The sequence below is a fragment of the Neofelis nebulosa genome, chromosome 7, assembly GCF_028018385.1.
Source record: "Neofelis nebulosa isolate mNeoNeb1 chromosome 7, mNeoNeb1.pri, whole genome shotgun sequence".
Classification (NCBI taxonomy): Eukaryota; Metazoa; Chordata; class Mammalia; order Carnivora; family Felidae; genus Neofelis; species Neofelis nebulosa.
In genome coordinates, this window is record NC_080788.1 from 149,922,724 (window position 1) to 149,940,612 (window position 17,889).

General features: G+C 40.5%; 1 pseudogene; it reads right to left on the reverse strand.

Annotated features, from left to right (window-relative positions):
• Positions 1–1,235: 1,235 nt before the first annotated feature.
• On the reverse strand, positions 1,236–17,329 carry LOC131518067 (immunoglobulin heavy variable 3-23-like; annotated as a pseudogene).
• Between the last annotated feature and the right edge of the window lie 560 nt (positions 17,330–17,889).

The window sequence follows — 17,889 nt, forward strand, 5'->3', positions numbered from 1 at the left end:
CATCAGGGCCCGACAAGGACACCCCACAGCAGGACTCTGGAGGATCACATATATTTTGGATTGGTCTGCCGAGTGTCCAAGCAGTGGAGTTGGTGCAGTCTGTATAGCATCTGCCTGTATTCCATTTGCTGCCATGGGTTAAAATACAATCACTCATACAGCATAGATTGCTGTAGCACTGCTCTAAGGAGCTGCAGTCACAATTCTTGCCTGGGTCAGCTAACTAGTTTCCAAAATTATTGTGGGTCAGGCTTTTATTTCAATGCACCATTTAGATTTGAAGAGGCACTTGCCTAATCTGCCCCTGATTTTGTGCTGCATATGAATGAAGGAACACTTACTGAAAGCTTCCATTATACCAGTTAATTGGGTGCTAATGCAGTTGGATCTTTTCTGGCAAGCATATTCATCAGTGTCAACCCACAAAGCAATATTTTTTTTTTGCAATCTGATGTTTTCCTATGACAGACATGAGTAAATAATGTCTGCCTAAATAACCTATCATGATGGGGCTTTGTGGATGGCATATACTGCATACAACTGGACTGAAATTAACTTCATGGGATCCATCTCAAATCGCAATTAAGGATGAATGTGGTTTAAGAATTCGAAAACACTTGGACTCATAGAATCGAAAAAAAGGACTCTGGTGCAACACATATTTGCCCATGTTAGCTGGATCTCTCTCATTATAAATTAACATGAAACCAATATAGTAACTTACATGAATGCCATGAAACAATGAGTCAATTAAGCTAACTACCCTTATTAGGAATTGGGCACATTTTGGCACATGTTTGAACACACTATATATTGTTTTGGAACTGAGAGCAAAATTCCGTGATGGGATGACTACAACTTACTAGAGATCCTGAGCACTACACTAGCATTTGCTTGAGGAACAGAGTGTTCCCTATGCTCCTTATATCCCAGGTTATAAGTAGGTCCCATTGCATTGGTGTCTGCCACTCTCTGAGAAACAATGTGTTCAAATGTTGCGAATCACTGAGGTGTCTGATTTCATAGGCAATGCCATCCAACTTAATGATACCTTCAAGGCCCTGATAGCACATGTCCATGGTAACCATGGAAAGAGGAATCTCCTCCAGATAGCTGAAGTAGTAACAGTCTGGAGGGATGGAGGGGTAGTCCATCTGGATGGCTCCCTGATCATCCTGAGTCATCATCAGCAGATGATGTATGGACCAAAATTATGTATTTATGGACCAAAATGCTTATGTATGGACCATCAGATGTATGGACCACAAGGGTTTCTTGCACCGCATGTGGATAATGTGTCTCTTGTCCCCAAAACACAGGCTACAGGACAGCCAGCCAGGTATCTGAATGCCCTTGCCATTGTGCAGCTCCTTCTTGGTAATTAACACCTCAAGGAGATGTAGCGCCATGTGGATGTTCTTGAGAACCCTAGAAAGGAGATAGCACTGCCCAGAGTGCAAACTTCAAGAGGGATGCCCTCAGCGTGATCTGGCCCTCTGCCAGCCTCATGCCCCTGCTCAGGGACATCTACCATTGAGAGTGGATAAATGGAGGATCCTCAGCAAAGTGAGGTCTAGGCCATCTGACAGAACAGACTACTGAGCCAGGTGGCCAGCACCCTGCACCTAGGAGCCACTTGTGGGGTTAGGTAATAGTCCCAGGGTGTGGCATTGTGTGACCCTGCACAACAGTTCAGCGGGTTGGATGTGGAAGAGGCAGATGGGCCAGTTCAAGCGTGCTCACATGGACATAGTGGGGACTCAGACCCAGAGACATGGCTCTATTCAACACATTCCATCTTTCCTCAAGCTAGTAAATATGGGATATGCAAACTTAACACCCTGAGCTTCTCTACCAATTCAATGTCCTGTGGTACTGCTGGGTCACTTTCTATCGATGACTACCTTTCCTCATTATGGAGACTGATGCTTCCTACTTTCTTGGTATGTGGAGGTGGACATTGTCAATTTTACCTTTATTGGTGATGAAAAAAATAGCTTTGTCGTTTTTCATGTCTCATTCTGGTTAGATATTAGTTTTTAAGCAAGTTGTTTCCTTTGGTTTTTGCTTTGAAGCTTCCTCTGAGTTTACTGAGAACATTTGCCAGTATTCCATTCTTGGTGAACTACAAGGTTGTATTTTAGTATTTTTTTATGCCAGCTGGGGAGGACAGAAAGTACTGCTAACCATGTGTGAGCCCCAGGGGTTTTCCGCTCTAATCCCTTATTGGGGTTCTTTCCTGGCCTCTGGCAGTCTCCTCCCATGCATGTGTGGTTCCCTCCTCAGCTGGAGATGTCAGGGAGTGGAGGTAACTTTGGTAGCATGCACCATGGAGTCTGCACATGTTCAAAAGACGTTATCAACCATGGCGCTCCCTTGTTTGATTAAGTATGCTCTGCTCCTTTAAAACCCCATGCATCAGGGAGAAACCCTCAGAGATGGCTTTTGGACAGGAGTATGCATTCTCACCACTGGCTGGCCTTCTGAATAAAGCTCAAATTCGTTTCCCACCAAAGTAAAACTTTGAACATTGATCATTCCGGCAACAGGCAGCTGAATTTAGGTTTTGATAACAATAAAACAGAGAGTGGAGTGGCATTTGCCAGGGGCTGGCAGCGAAGGACAATGAGGGTTAGATATCAAGGGGTGTGATTTTCTATTATGCAAGACGACTAAGTTCTAGAGGTCTTCTCCACAATGTTACACCCGTAGTTAACAATACTGTACTGTACAGTTAACATTTAGGGAAGAGGGTGGATCTCAGTTTCAGTGAGATCTTACCACAATACACGACTTTTGCTCCTCACTCCAAGTATGCATGGACACACACTCTGTACAGATAAGTGAAAATAATTTTTAAAAATTTACATATTTGGATCCTAACCCTGAGGATATGCCATTTACAAATATATTCTTCCATTCCGTAGGTTGCCTTTTAGTTTTGTTTATTATTTCCTTCACTGTGCAGAAGATTGCTATTTTGAGGTATTCCCAATAGTTCATATATGTATGTATGTGATTTTCTTGTAATATTTTTAATTTAAATTCAAGTGTGTTAAACATACAGTGTAGTATTGATTTCAGGTGTAGAATTTAGTGATTCATCACATACATATAACACCCAGTTCTCATCTCAACAAGTGCCCTCCTTAATGCCCATCTCCCTTTCAGCCCACCTTCCCCACTTCCCCTCGGTTTGTTCTCTGTATTTAAGTATATCTTCCAGTTTCCTTCCTCTCTGTTTTTATCTTATTTTATTTTTCCTTCCCCTATGTTGTGTTTCTTATATTCCATATATGAGTGAAATCATATGATATTTGACTTTTTATTACTGACTTATTTCACTAAGGTTAATACTTTGTTGTTCCACCCACATTGTTGTAAATGACAAGGTTTCATTCTTTTTGATGGTTGAGTAATATTCCATTGTATATATTTACCACCTCTTCTTTTTTTTTTAACGTTTATTTATTTTTGAGACAGAGAGAGACAGAGCATGAACGGGGGAGGGTCAGAGAGAGGGAGACACAGAATCCGAAACAGGCTCCAGGCTCCGAGCTGTCAGCACAGAGCCCAATGCGGGGCTCGAACTCACGGACCACGAGATCATGACCTGAGCCGAAGTTGGCCGCTTAACCGACTGAGCCACCCAGGCGCCCCGTTTACCACCTCTTCTTTATGCGTTCGTCCCTTGATGGATATTTGGGCTCTTCCACAATTTTCTTATTGTTGATAGGGCTGCTATAATCATTGGGGCGCCTGTGCCCCTTCGAATCAGCATTTTGGTATCCTTTGGATAAATTCCTAGTAAAGCAATTGCTCAATCACAGGATAGTTTTATTTTTAATTTTTTTGAGAAATCTCCACACTATTTTCCAGAATGGCTGCACCAGTTTGCATTCCCACCATGTTAATTTTAGCCAGCCTGACAGGTGTGAGGTGTTATCTCATTGTGGTTTTGATTTATGTTTCCCTGATGAGAAGTGACAATGAGCCTCATTACACGTGTCTTATAGCCTTCTGGAAGTCTTTGAAAAATGTCTATTCATGTCTTCTGACCATTTCTTCACCAGATTATTTGTATTTTTGAGTGTCGAGTTTGATAAGTTCTTTATTGATTTAGCATACTAAGCCTTTATCTGATATGCCATTTGCAAATATCTTCTCCTATTTTGTCAGTTGCCTTTTAGTTTTGTTGATTGTTTCTTTGCTGTACAGAAGCTTTTTATCTTGAGGTCGCAATAGTTCATTTTTGCTTTTGTTTCCCTTGCGTCTGAGACATGTCTAGTAAGAAGTTGCTACGACCGTGGTCAAAGAGGTTGGTGCCTGTGTTTTGCTCTAGGATTTTGATGGTTTCCTGTCTCACATTTAGGTCTTTCATCCATTTTGAATTTGTTTTTGTGTATATTGTAAGAAAGTGGTCCAGTTCCATTAGAATTTCATGTTGCTGTACAGTTTTCCCAACACCATTTGTTGAAGGGACTGTCATTTTTCCATTTGATACTGTTTCCTGCTTTGTCAAAGATTAGTTTATCATATTGTTATGTGTCCATTTATGGGTTTTCTACTCTGTTCCATTAATCTATGTGTCTATTTTTGTTCCAGGCCCATACTGTATTTATGACTACAGCATTGTAATATAGCTTGAAATCCAGAATTGTGATGCCTCCATTTTTCTTTTTTTCTTTTTCAGGATCGCTTTGGGTGTTCAAGGTCTTTTGTGGTTCCATGATAATTTTAGAATTATTTGTTTTAGCTCTGTGAGGAATGCTTGTATTATTTGACAGGGATATTTGCATTGAATGTCTAGATTGCTTTGGGTAGTATCAACATTTTAACAATGTTTTGTTTTAATCCATGTGCATGGAATATTTTTCCATTTCTTTGTGTCTTCTTCAATTTCTTCCATAAATGTCCCAGGTTTCAGAGTAAGGCTCTTTTAACTGTTTAATGAAGGTTATTTCTAGGTATCTTATGGTTTTTGGTGTAATTGTAAATGGGATCATTCCTTGATTTCTCTTTCTTCTGCTTCATTACTGGTGTATCGAAATGCACAAATTTCTGTATGTTGATTTTGTATGCTGCAGCTTTAATGGTTTATTGTATCAGGACTAGCCAGTTTTTGTTGGTGGAGTTTTTCAGGATTTCTATATATAGTATAAAATTCAACTCCTAAACTGAATAATCCTATTAAAAATGAACAGAAGGCATGAATACACTTTCCAACATGCAACATACAGATGGTCAATAAACACATGAAAAAAATGTTCAACATCACTCATCATCTGGGAAATATAAATCAAAACAACAACGAAATAGCAACTCACTCCTGTCAGAATGACTAAACTCAACTACACAAGAAACAACAGGTGTTGGTGAGGATACAGAGAAAGAGGGACACTTTTGCACTGCTTGTGGGAAAGGAAACTGGTGCAGCTTGTCTGGAAAACAGTATGGGCTTTCCTCAAAATGCTAAAAATATAACTGCCTTATGACTGATCAATTGAACTACTAGGTATTTACCCAAAGGATACAAAAATACTACTTTAAAGGGGATTGTACCTCTATTTTTATAGCAGCCCTATCAAAAATAGCCCAGCTATGGAAGCAGTCCAAGTAAGCATTGACTGATAAATGGATAAAGCATATGTGGTATATCTACACACACAAACACACACACACACACACAAACACACACACACTCATACTCCTACACTGGAATGTTTCTCAGCCCTAAAATGAATGACATTTGCTCTTTGTAATGATATGGATGGAGCTAGAGAGTATTATGCTAACTGAAATAAGTCAGAGAAAGACAAATATATGATTTCATTCATATGTAGAATTTAAGAAACTTCAAATGGGAAATGGGACAAATAAGAGAGAAGAGCCACACCAAGATATAAATTTTTTTCAATGCTTTCAAATTTATTTTGAGATAGAATGGGGGAGGGTCAGAGGAAGAGGGAAGGAGAATCCCAAGCAGTCTCTTTGCTGTCAGTGGAGAAACCAAAGATGGGCTTGATCTCAGGAATCATGAAATCAAGACATGAGCCCAAATCAAGAGTCTTAGGGTTTAACCCATGGAACATGTAAACACAATAAAACAGACTCTTACCTATACAAAACAAACTTATGGTTACCAGAGGGAAGGTGGGAGGAGGTTTGGGGAAGTAGGTGATGGGGTTGCAGGGCCGCACTCATAATGAGCACTGGGTGTTGTATGGGAATGTTGAATCACTATATTTTACACCTGAAAGTAATATTACATTGCATGTTTACTAAGTGGAATTTGAATAAAATCTCAAATGATGTATTTACAGTGTCTGCAAATGGCCTTGTTGGCATACAGCCCATGAAGAAACATTTATTCCAGAAAATATACTGACAGAAGGAACAGCTATAATTTTGAGCTAAGGTTTGTGTCTTTCCTTCCCCACCCCAGCTCAGCAAATGCAAACTCCAGTGCAAGTAGCTGGGACTATAGGTGTGTGCCACTGAGCCTGGCTGCAAACTCCCCTCCAGACTGTTGTAGCCAATACACAGGGTTCCTGGTGACCAGCTCCTGTTCAGAGGGCTCTTCCCCAGAGGGACAGGATTTCATGACCCTAAGCTGTTTTTTGTTGAGGCCAAGCCCCAGAAAGTGCCACTGAGATGTGGGACGCACACATTGTTTGCAGCCCCACTCCCAGGATGGAGACTCTGCCGTGGGTACAGTCCACTAGGGATGCTGGGAGCCTGGTCACCACAGACCTGACTTGTATGTCAGGAGTCTCATGCCACCAGGACAAGCAAGCCACAAGGAAATGAAGGTGTCACCCACCCTTAAACTGAGCCCTCAGTTTCCAAACTGAGTGAGGAGGGGATCTTGTTTGTCTTCACCTGCAGCTGAAGACTTTTGCCCAGAGTTTTTCCCAGGGATAGGGGGAGAGGGAACAATCCACTAAACCAAAGTGCAAATCTGTTCCGGTGCAACTGACTTCATTTCCAGCTGAGGGTGAGGAAGTTCTGGGCCTCATGTTGCGGGAGAGTCAGGTGCAGGAGACAGATGGTTTCAGTGGAGTATTCCTAACCTACTCCTCCTCACCTGCAGGAGAGAGCCAGAGCCAGGAACATTGGAGGAAACAGCTCCTGTCAGAACACATATCAGATTATGGCCTCAACAACTCTTCATTCAGAGGAGTCCTAGGTTCTGGGGTCTAGTCTGTGGAGACTTGATACATCAGAGCATGGTTGAACATAAGAGAGCACTCAAATGAAGCAGAGGATCTTACCATGTGGCGAGGAACAGAAAGAGATAAAGAATGCCCAACCAAATCACTGTCACCATGGTCTGGCTGTGTGAATGTCCCAGGCCACACCACCTCTGTAATTACGAGACTACCGCCCTTCCCTCCACCATCATGTCTTTTAGTTTCACCTGGTTTCAGATGTGCATCAGTAGTGTCACATTTATCTGAAAGCATCGCATTGATGGAAGTTTCATACTTGGTTTATTCCTTTATATTGTGAAAGCCTTTTGCCTTATTCTTAGCTTCTAACACTAAGAAAGATGCTGTAAATATTTACACACCATTTATTTTCTGAGCATGGGATTTCATTCTGGAGCAAACACTTGGGAATGGTATTTCCGGGTTACATGTTAAGTCGCCCATGTACAATATAATAAGCAACAGCCAATGATTTTCCAGAGCTAGTGTTCGTTTTTCATTCCTACCTGCAGTGTTTGAGGTCCCATGTGTGCTGAATGCTCACCTGGATGGTGTTTCCAGTGTTCCCTTTATACCTGAGCCCTCAGGATGAGTGCATAGGGCATCTATTTCATTCTTGATTTGAATTTCCTTGACAGTCGATGGTGTGAAGTCTTTTCCTGTCCTTACCTAATGTGTCTACAACCTCTAGGATGGGATGTTTACTATGCAAGGCTGTGCTTGTTTTATAGAGGGTTGTTTCCTTTCTTCCTATTGACTGTCGAGGGTTCTTAGCTAATTCAGGATGCAAGTCCCTTGGTGGTTATGCAATTTGTGAATATTGTCTCTTCGTCTTTACCTTGTCTTACTGCTATTGATTGCCACTTGTTCGGAAAAAAAATATTTGATTTTCACAAAGCCCATTTATACTATTTCTTTTTATGGGCCTTCGTTTCTTAGGTATAATTTTGGTTTTCATAATGATTGATTGGTTGTGACTGATATCTTTTTAAAAATTTTTATTCTTCAGAGAGAGAGAGAGAGAGAGAGAGAGAGACAGATAGAGACAGAGTTCAAGTGGGTGACAGGCAAAGAGAGGGAGACACAGATTCTGAAGCAGGCTCCAGGCTCTGAGCCATAAGCGCAGAAACTGACACGGGGCTCAAACCTACGAACTATAAGATCATGATCTGAGCTGAAGTCAGATGCTTAACCGACTGAGCCACCCATGTACCCCACTAATTTCTTGATTTACAATGTAACTAAAATCTTTTTTTTCTGTTTTCTCTCAATGTTGACTTGTTCCCTAACTGGTCTCTGTTCTCTGTTGTTTGTTTTTAAGTTTATAGTGTGTAGTAACTCACTTTCATGGCATGGTTTTTTTTTCATAATATATGCAAATTCTGTTCTCACGCTGAAATTGAACTCAAGTTTCACAAGATATGCTGTGTGTGTCTTTTTGGCCAGATTGTTCATCAGATTTAATAGATGTGCTCTGGGGCCAAAAAACACGTTAACATTTCCAGGTTTTGGGGTTTCTATATGTGTCAGGAGCCATTGAGCTCTGTGCACACAAGCAAGTTCGTGACTCAAGATGTTTCCTTCACAATTCTATGCGAAATGCTGACAGTTCAGTCTGTGCATTGTCACTGTCAGACTGTCAGACACTTCATGAATAGAACACACTGAAACTGTTTTATCATTTCCTGAAATTATTTTTTGTTTTGCATATTTGGGAGTATAAGATTTCTTCTTCCTTCCAAGGGGAACTCATACTGCATTTGTGGAATTAATCCAGGCTTCTCATCTCCTAATGCTTTTGCAACGTGCTGTACATTGTTTTACTAAATGCATATTTAGGTTTATTTGTACTCTGCCACTTTGGGTGATAGGAACCCATGAGACAGCCTGCACCATATGGGTTTTTATTTGTCCCAATGTAAGTGATCGGTCATATTGAACATTTATAGAACACATAGCCCCTCACTTTCATGCACCAGAAACAGGGGGCATGCTTCTTTTCAAAGAGAAGGGAAAGGAATATAAGGGAGTGGAGCCAGGAAGGTCGCGGGAAAAAATCAGGAGCCTGGCAGGAATGGTCATCGCTCCACACTTTCCAGTTCTGCAGATGAGGGTCCCTGCTGCTGAGGCCCAACCTGGGTTCTTGTGCAGGTGTCTGGACAAGTTGCCCATGGGTTGTCGGCAGTGGAGTCGAGAAGGGCAGCTGTGGTTTGAATTACAGCCCACCTGGCACCACTGGAAAAGTCAATTATGTTAATGTCCACTACCAGTAGGGATCAAATGGGTAAATGCAAGAAGTTAGACTCACTATCTTAGATTCCATGTTCATGACAATTTGTGACAACGTTTCTCCCTTCCTTTTTTTCCCACTTTTCTAACTTTTTAAGTTTGTGTTTAAATTTTTATTAGACTACATACTGTGTAATATTAATTTCAGTAGTAAAATATAATGATTCATCACCTACTTTCACATCCAGTATGCATCAGAACACGTGGCCTATTTAATCCCCATCACCCATTATCCCATCCCCCACAAACCTGCCCTGCAGCAACCCTCAGTTTGGTCTCTAACCTTAGAGGTTTTTTTTTATGATTTCTTGCTCTTTTTCCCCTTCCCCTATGATCATCTGTTGTGTTTCTTAAATTGCCCATATGAGGAAAACATATGGTGTTTGTCTTTCTTTGACTGACTTACTTTGCTTAGCATGATTCCCTCTAGCTGCATCAACATCTTTGCAAATGGCAAGATTTCCTTCTTTTTTCTGACTGAGTAATATTCCATTGTATACATATAGCTCATTCATCACTCGGTGGACTTTTGGTCGTTTTCCTCACTTTGGCTCTCATTGTTAATGCTGCTATAAACATTGGGGTGCATGTGCCTCCTCAAATCAGAATTTTTGTATCCTTTGGGTGAATACCTAGTAGAGGAATTACGGAGTGCAAGGTAGTTTCAGTTTTAAGTATTTAAACTTTTCTGGAATGGCCACACCCCTTTGCATTCCCACTAAGAGTATAAAAGGATTCCTTTTCTCCTCATCCTCATCAATATCTGTTGTTTCCTGAGTTGTTAATTTTAGCCACTCTGAGTGTTGTGAGGTCCTATCTCATTATAGTTTTGATTTGTATTTCCCTGATGTTGAGTGATGATGAGTATTTTTCATTAGCCATCTGGATGCTTTGTTTAGAAAAGTGTCTAGTCATGTCTTCTGCCCATTTCTTCACTGGATTATTTGTATTTTGGGTGCTGAGTTTGATATGTTGTCTGTAGTTTTGAATAGTGAGGGTTTATGAGATATATCATTTGCAAATACCTTTTTCAATTCTGTAGGTTGCCTTTTAGTGTAGTTGATTGTTTCTTTAGTTGTGCAGAAGGTTTTTTTTTGATGAGGACCCAGTTATTAATGTTTGATATTGTTTCCTTTGCCTTCTGAGACACGTCTAGTAAGAAGTTGCTATGTCCGATATCAAAGAAGTTGCTGCCTGAGTTCTCTAGGATTTTGATGGTCTCCTGTCTCACATTTAGGTTTTTCACCCATTTTGAATTTATCTTTGTGTATGGTGTAAGAAAGTGGCTCGGTTTCATTCTTCTGCATGTTCTGGTCCAGTTTTCCCAACACCCTTCGTTGAGAAGACTGTCTTTTTTTCTCCATTACATAGTCTTTCCTACTTTATCCAAGATGAGGTGACCATAGATGTGTGAGTCCATATCTGGGCTTGCTATTCTGTTCTATTGATATGTGTGTCTCTTTTGTGCTTGTAGCATACTGTCTTGATGACTACTGCTTTGTAATATGGCATGAAGTCTGCAATCATAAAGTCTCCTGCCTCTTTGTGTAGCATAGACATGTCAACAATACTTGCTCCTTCAATCCTGAACATTGACTGTGTTTCCATTTCTTTGTGTCGTCCTCAGTTCTTTCATCGTATTTGTATTTTTCAGAGTATAGATCTTTTAACCCTTTAGTTATCCTATTATTTTTGGTGCAATTTTAAAGGGGATGGATTTTTTTTTGATTTGTCTTTCTGTTTCTTCATTATTACTATATACAAATACAACAGATTTTTGCACGTTGATTTTGTATCTTGTTACCTTGCTGAATTTGTGTATCTGTGCTTGCAATATTTTGGTGGATTCTTGGGTTTTCTATATAGAGTGTCATGTCATCTCTGAAGAGTCCAAGTTTGACTTCTTTCTTGCCAATTTGAATGCCTTTATTTCTTTTTGTTGTCTGTTTGTGAGGATAAGACTTCCAGTGATATGTTAAGTAGAATGATGGGAATGGGCATCCCTCTTGTGTTCCTGACAGTAGAGGAAGAAGTTTTTGTCCCCACTGGGGATATTAGCTGTGGGGTTTTCATATATGGTCTTTATGATGTTAAGGTATGCTTCCTCTATGCCTTGTTGAAGGTTTTTATTAAGAAAGGTTGCTGTACTTTGTCAAATGCTTTTTTTTACATATATTGAGAGGATCATATAGTTTTTATCCTTTATCTTATAGATGTGTTGTATGACATTGAGTTATTTGTGAATATTGAACCACACTTACAGCCAAGGAATGAATCCCACTTGATCATGGTAAAAAATAATTTTGGTGTATTTTTGAATTCAAGTAGCAATTATTTTCTTTATAATTGTTGCATCCATGCTCATTAGGGCTAGTGGCTTTTAAGTTTCCTTTTTAGTGGGGTTTGATTTGATTTGGAACCATGATCATACTGTTCTTATAGAATGAGTTTGTAAGTTTTCTTTCCATTTCTATTATTTGGAACAGTTTGAGAAGACTAGAATCTTCCATCCTACTTAAATAGATTTTGTACACTCTTCTTTAAATATCAGGTAGAATTCACCTGTGAAGCCATCAGGTCCTGGTCTTTTGTGTTTCAGTAGAGTTTTGATTATGGATCAATTGCTTTGTTCATTATCAGTCTGTTCAGGTTTTCTATTTCTTCCTATTTCAGTTAATGTAGTTTACATTACTGTAGGAATTTATCCAGTTCTTCCAAATTGACCAGTTTGTTGGCATATAAATTTCCAAAATACTTTCTTCCTATTGTATTTCTGTGCTATCAGTTGTGATCTTTCCTCTGAAATTTGTGGTTATATTAACTTAGTCCTTTCTCTTTTGTTGTTGGTAAATCTGGCCTTGGTTTTATCATTTTTATATATGCCTCCAAAAACCAACTTATACTTTCATTGATGTGTCTAATGTTTTGTTTGTTTCTTTATCACTTGTGTGCTCTAATGTTTTTAATTTACCTTCTCCTGCTGGCTTTAGGGTTCATTTGCTGTTCATTTTCTAGCTTCTTTAGTTGTGAAGTGGTTGTGTGTTTGGGATTTTTCCTCTTTCTTGAGTTTGGCTTGTATTGCTATGTATTTCCCTCTTCCAACCATTTTTGCTGCATCCAGATGGGGCACTGGCATGTTTTCATTTTAATTTGCATCTATGTATTTTTTATTGTTTCTTTAATTTCCTGAAAATCTCATTCATTCTTTACCACAGTGTTATTTAACCTTATGTATTAGTGGTGTTGCCAAAGTTCTTCTTGTGGTTGACTTCATGTTTCATAGTGTTTGGTATGAAAATATGCATGTATGATCTCAGTCTTTTTGAACTTGTGGTGAGCTGATTTATGACATATTATGTGATCTGTTGTGGAGAATGTTCTATGTGCAGTCAAAAAGAATGAGCATTCTGTTGCTTTAGGATGGAATGTTCTGAATATATCTGTTAAGTCCATTTGGTCCCATGTGCCTTTCTAAGCCATTGTTTCCTTATTAATGTTGGCTTAGGTGATGTGTCCATTTCGGTAAGTGGTGAGTTAAAGTTCTCTGTTATTCTTGTATTATTATCAATAAGTTTTTTTTATGTTTCTTATTAATTTATTTATGTATATCAGTGTTTCAAATTTTGGTGTATACATATTTAAAGTTTTATATCTTCTCGCTGAATAGACCCCTTCATGATAATGTACTGACTTCCTCATCTCTTGTAACACACTTTGGTTTAAAATCTAATTAGGGGCGCCTGGGTGGCGCAGTCGGTTAAGCGTCCGACTTCAGCCAGGTCACGATCTCGCGGTCCGTGAGTTCGAGCCCCGCGTCAGGCTCTGGGCTGATGGCTCAGAGCCTGGAGCCTGTTTCCGATTCTGTGTCTCCCTCTCTCTCTGGCCCTCCCCCATTCATGCTATGTCTCTCTCTGTCCCAAAAATAAAAATAAAAAACGTTGAAAAAAAAAAATTTAAAATCTAATTAGTGTGATACGAATATTGTACTAAACCTTTCTTTTGACATCCATTAGTCTGATAAATTGTTCTCCCTCCCCTCACTTTCCATCTACAGTTGCTTTAGGTTGAAAATGAGTCTATTGTATGTCGTGTATAGAAGGTCTTGTATTTTCATCCATTCTGATATCCTATGTCTTTTGATTGGACCATTTATCCCTTTTACATTCACAGTGATTATTGATAGATATAAACTTAGTGGCATTGTGTTACCTCTGAAGTCACTGTTTCTGGAGTTTTTATCTGCTTATTTCTAGTCTTTGTTTCTTTTAGTCTTCCTTTGCCACTCAAAGAATCACCTTTAATATTTCTTGCAGGGCTGGTTTAGAGGCCAAGAACTCCTTTGATTTTTGCATTTCTCGGAAATTCTATCTTTTCTTGTATCCGAATGACAGCCTTTCTGATAAAGTATTCTTGGCTGAATAATTTTCAACTGAGCATGTTGTGGATATCATGTCACTCCCTTCTTGCCTGAAGGTTTCTGTGGATACATCTGCCATAATCTTTTCTTTTGTCTTCCCTGTTTAGTTAGCGATCTCTTTTGTCTTGGTGCTTTTAGGGTTTTCCTTTTTCTGTGTATTTTGCCAATTTTACTATGATATGTCTCAGGGTTGGCCTGCATTTTTGAATTAATGGCATTCTACGTGCCTCTAAGATGTGTATGTCTGTTTCCTTCCCCAGTTTGGGAATTTCCCATGGTATTTCACTCAGATAACTCTTCTTCCCTTGTTTTCTCCCTCTCCTTCTGAGAGTCCTTTGAAAAGCATTTTATTACACATTATGGAATTGCTGAGATCCATAAGCATATGTTTGTGATGCAATATTTTAATTTTCCTCTTCCTTTCTTCTTCATTTCCTCCATAATTTTATCTTCTATGTCACTTATTCATCTGCTTCTTTCCGCCTTGAGGTCATTATATACAATCAGTTTCACATCTCAGTTACAACATTTAAAACCTCAGCATGACTAGGTTTTAGGTCTTTTCTGTATCCAGTAATCGTTTCCCAAATGTCTCCTATGCTTTCCTCAAGCACAGCAAGTATCCTTATGATAGTTTTTAAAAATTCTATTTCCTTGTGAGAGTTTTTTAGAAATTCTGTTTGAGGCATATTAGATATATGTGTTTTAATAATATCCCTGGCAATGTCCTTTTATCATTTTTTTAAATTTTGGAATGAATTCCTCCATCATGGTGTATTTCTATGTCTCCGCTTTCTTAAGTGTTTTAGAAAATCCTGTTATGATTTCTGCTTCTAGAGTAGTGTCTTTATTGAGAAGTGGTCAATTACTGTTGAGGGCTTGACACTTTAGGAAGCATTTGTTGTATGTTCTGTGTGCACTGTGCTGTCGTGTATCGGCTGCTCTGTCCTTCAGCTAAGTCCTCTGCAGAGTTTCTCCTTGTCTCCAGTGATGAGTGTTTAGAAATTGTCCACAATGTTGTGAATTTTACCTAGGTGAGTTTCTTGTGACTGTTAAAAGAGGCTAATTCCTATTTCCCCTAGAGGTAAAGTTATGCCTCACTATATGGTCAGTAGACTTGGTGCCTGTGGGGGTATATGTCGTCTTTTGAGGGAGGGGCGCACTGCTGGTCTGGGTTCCAGGCAGTCTTTCCTTAGTAAGGAAGCATCTGAGGAAGGCAAGGGGGGGCATAGCTTGGTGTCAGTGGCTCAGCTTCTACTAGGAGGTGCTGTGCTGCTCACTGAATTCTGTACATCCTGAATGGTGGGAGGAAATATTGCCATCAGCTCCCTCTCTAGGCCCTGGAGTTGGAGTTCCCAGCTGGCCCTGTTCAGGAAGCCTTCACACAGGAAGAACAATCTGTACTCATGGGTCCCAGGCTTCCATCAGAACCCTGCATTCACCCTGTCATGTCCAAGCCATTGGCCCACCTGGCGGCACAGGCCCTTATGTTTTATCTCAGGAGCTCTAGCTGGGTTTGAAAACTCCAGATTATATGAACTCAATATGACAGGGACCTCACTGATCCTCTGGGAGAGGGTCTCGCTGTGCTGTGCCTGGAGCTAGTTACCCCAGAAGGGCAGTTGCATGAACACTAGGGGCTTGGAGTTCATGGTGAAGAACAACAAGAAGGCAGAGTCCAGTTAGCTGCTCTCAGCAGAGGCTCCTATGCTAATGACCAGGGCAGTGCAATGGTGCCTGTCAGCTCTCCTGCCCCATGAAAGGAAATGCACCCGTTACAAAATGCACCTCGAGAAGGGAACTGTCTCTTCCTGAGTCGCCCAGGGGATTCTCAGACCACAATGCCCCCTACGGGACCCTGCCCTCCTTCTCCACAGAAGCACAGCTATGCCCACCAGGCTCTATGCCAGTCATGGCATGGACTTCTAAATCTTCAGTCTTTGAACTCCGCGTTTACAGGAGGTTGACTTCTCATGATTACCTTTATGTGTCATTTACTGCATCATGGGTGTGCAGATTCTCCACTGTTTCTGTGGATGTTTGTGATGTGTTCCAGAAGAGACTGGCATTTCTATCCATGGTTTATGTCTGTCTGGGCATCACCCATTCCATTAAGGTTCTGAATAGAAACTGATGCAGAGGTAGGAGGAATTCCCTCAGTTTTACTTCCCATGTGTGTGTTTGAATTGGAACATTGGTCTCCTCTGGCCCTTGTTCTGAGAGTTACATAATCAGCTCTCCACGTTCTGAGACTAGACACTAGTTCAGAATCAGATGAGAATTACACCACTGGTTTTCCTGAGTCTCCAGCATGTGAGAGTGGAACGTGGGTCTTATCAATGTATTTAGTCATGTAAACCGATGTACTTCGGTTTCTGTGCCTTGGGAGAATCCTGACTAATACACAGAGATGAATTATCTCTTCTTTAGAGGAATTGAATAAAGATGTAGCTTATTTAAATTCCTGAGTAGCAAGTGCCAGGAAGGAAGTGTCACGTTGTTTAATTGGGGAAAGCGCTGGGTAAAGATGATGGGGAGCTGTGGGATCCTGTGGTCCTGGCTGCACAGTGAGTGCATCTGGGACTCCTGTAAAGGTTCAGCTGTTATGCGTCAGGAAATCTGCAATTCACTCATATAGAGAGACAGGAGTTAGCAATGCAAAGTACTGTGTCTTTTGTGCGTGTTAGGGTAGTTTTCCTATGACAACACAGTTGCTAATTCAGAGTTAATAGGTAATCACAGAATCCTGTGTCCAGGGAGGCTCCCTGGGGAAACTGCTGTGTGTAGAGGAAGCCCCAAGACCCTGACAGGAAACCTGCCTGTATCCTCCAACTGCACTTGCTCCTGGGAACACAAAGCAAAATTGTGCATAGTGTTCGCCCCCTGGTGGTGCTGTTCCCCTCCTGTAGGAAGGTTTGTATCTGGGCTCCCAGTGAAGTCCCCTCACTGTGTCTCTCACACAGTAATATGTGGCCGTGTCCTTGGCCCTCAGGTTGTTCATTTGCAGATACAGCGTGTTCTTGGAGTTGTCTCTGGTGATGGTGAATCGGCCCTTCACGGAGTCTATGTAGTATATGCTACCTCCACTACTACTAATGTATGCGACCCACTGCAGCCCCTTTCCTGGAGCCTGCGGACCCAGTTCATGCTGTTGCTACTGAAGGTGAATCCAGAGGCTACACAGATGAATCTCAGGGACCCCCCAGGCTTCACCAGGTCTCCCCCAGATTCCACCAGCTGCACCTCACACTGGACACCTGCAGACATAAGACATCTTGGTCAGGAAACTGTCACACATCCACTGGTTCTCACTCATACCCACTCACATACTCTGTCTCTCTCATTCACTGTGAATTACCTTTTAAAAGAGCAACAAAGAAAACCCAGCCAAGCACAAACTCCATGGTGTGGTTTCTGTTCTGCGCTGATCACAGAATGGAAACACCTGGGACACCCGGGGTTGGGACTTCTCTCCCAGCTACAGTGTCGGGGCTGGGCTAGTTTTATCAGCACAGAGAGGGCCCCATTTGCATGTGCTCTGACATATATATCACACTCCAGACTTAAATTTGATTCTTTAAAAGTGAACGACAGGGTTAGGGATGCACTTGTATTTTAGTTTGTGTAGATGGTGCTGTGATAATATGAAGAATTCTAATCAGTGAGCACAGGTATATTTGCAGGCCCTTGTGCATTTTTACAGTTCTTTCATCAACATAGATCATTTTCACTCTACAAGTGTTTTACATACTTTTTGAGGTTTAATCCAAAATACTTTATTCTGTGCCATTTTCAATTGTATCATTTTGTTATTTGTTTTGCATATATTTCAGTGCTGATGTGTAGAATCACAGGTGGTTTATTTTTTATTCATTTATTTTTTTTCTTTTTGTATTCTGCCCTTTTCCTCATTTTTAAAAATTAGTTCTAATATTTTTTTGTTGTATCTCTAGGCTTTTGTTATGTTTAAGA